This window comes from Colobus angolensis, unplaced genomic scaffold (genome assembly GCF_000951035.1).
Source record: "Colobus angolensis palliatus isolate OR3802 unplaced genomic scaffold, Cang.pa_1.0 Scaffold632, whole genome shotgun sequence".
NCBI classification, from domain to species: domain Eukaryota; kingdom Metazoa; phylum Chordata; class Mammalia; order Primates; family Cercopithecidae; genus Colobus; species Colobus angolensis.
In genome coordinates this window covers 35492-37626 of record NW_012119955.1, presented here as the reverse complement: position 1 = coordinate 37626, position 2135 = coordinate 35492, and positions in this window count along the sequence as shown.

Below are 2135 nucleotides of genomic sequence, written 5' to 3'. Positions count from 1 at the left end.
TACTGCTAAATGAGTGTTGACAAATCTGAAAGTTTTATTCAAAGAGACAAACAGGAAAATTATAATCCTAGAGTAAGTGGAAATTATATGAAAGACTTTTCAAAATAAACTATATTTTACGTGGCTATGAATAAAAAATTATTTGCAAAGTGAAACTTAGGACTAGAAAGGAGAGTTAAAGGAACTTCAGACAAGTGAATTAATAATAAGTAAAGACAACGAGAAGTGGCGCTCATGGTATATTACAGGTAACCACACAGAAATGGGTAACATCGCTTTCAATACCAAAATGGCTAAAATTTAATGGGATAAGCATGCATTTTGAGGGCTTTTGAGAAAAAAACAGCATAATAAACCTAAAGAAGATAAAGGGAAAGTTATAAATACAAAATATAAATGAAACAAATGAAAAAAAACTAATATTTTAAAAAATGTTTTTCATAAAGTCTAATATACTTTATAATAACCTGGCAACACTGAACAAATGAGAACATGCTTAAAATAACTATTGCAGGAATGAAAGGTTAATGTCAAAACAGATGTTTCAGAGATTCTAATAATGTTTTAAAAAAGAGATTTGCGTATTATATTCCCTCTTTGCTGTGTACTTGGGGATTTTCCTGTTGCAGTTCACTATATCATGTGTCATCAATTGTGACTGTGTCATCAATTTTTATGCTGGTAAATTATTACCATCAGCATAGAAATATGCTGTTAAGTATGTCCTTGCTTTTCTTCTAATGCCAGCTGTCATCCTATTTTTTGCTCTAGTTTTCAGCAAAACATCTGAAAATAGTTGTCCATACTCTCTGTCTTCAATGCCTCTCCTCTCATTGTCTCTTAAATATATCCCAATCGGCTCTCTCCCCCTTTTTTGATCATGTTATTGACACCACTTTTGTTAAAGTTACCAATAATCTCCATATTGCTAGATCCAATGATCATTTTTCACTACAACTTTAATTGGCCTATTAGCAGCATTTGACACAAATCATCACTTCCTTCTTCATAGTATACTTTCTTCACTTGGCTTCCAGCACAGCACATTCACTTGATTCTCAGCCTATCTCACTGGAGCTACCACTTCGGCTTCCTTTGTTTCTTCCTCATCTTTTCCCATCACACTTCCTATTGCAGAGCTCCAGAGCTCAGTTCCTGCTTCTCTTCTCTTCTCCCTCGTCACACACTCGGGAAGGGCTCAGCAAGTCCCATCCTTTTAAATTCTCCTTTTGGACCCCCTTTTGAACTCCAGGCTTGTAATAAGTTATCCAACTGCATAACTGGTATATCTATTTGGACACTTAATTTCCAAAGTAATAGATATTGAAAAGTGAACTCATTATTTTCCCTCAGAAACCTCTACATACAGATTTTCTCTTCTTGCAGAATGTCATGGTCAGCACTGGAGCCTCTCTTAGCTCTCCTGTACACTTTCATCCTCAGCAAGACTCTATTTCTGCTCATCAAGAATCTCTCAGGGCTCCCATCCCTTGCCCAGCCTTGGGCAGTAGCTGCCTCACACTCAGTGAAAGACCAGAGAATCTGCTTCTCTCATCTACCTGCCCTGCCCTGCCTTCAGACCTCATCAGGCCCCTCTGCTTATGCACCTGTGAGAAAAGAGAGTAAAGGGGGGATTGTCTCAGCTACCCTACCCACTCCCCAGTAACAGAGGATTTTCCCCGATTCTCACAGTAAGACCTCTACCTTGCTCTGACCTCAAATTGCAGCAGTTCCTACATGCCTGTCCCTCAAAAGTGTCTCAGGTAGTTCTGCTCTCCATCCGATCTTACCTAGGAGCACACAAGATGGGTCATGAAAAAACCATTAGTGGGACCGGACACGGTGGCTCAGGCTTGTAATCCCAGCACTTTAGGAGGCCGAGGTGGGCAGATCACGAGGTCAGTGGCTAACACGGTGAAACCCCGTCTCTACTAAACACAAAAAGTTAGCCGGGCATGGTGGCATGTGCCTGTAGTCCCAGCTACTCGGGAGGCTGAGTCAGGAGAATCGCTTGAATCCTGGAGGCGGAGGTTGCAGTGAGACGAGATCGCGCCATTGCACTCCAGCCTGGGCAACAGAGTGAGACTCCAAAGAAAGAGAGAGAGAGAGAGAAAGGAAAGAAGGAAGGAAGGAAG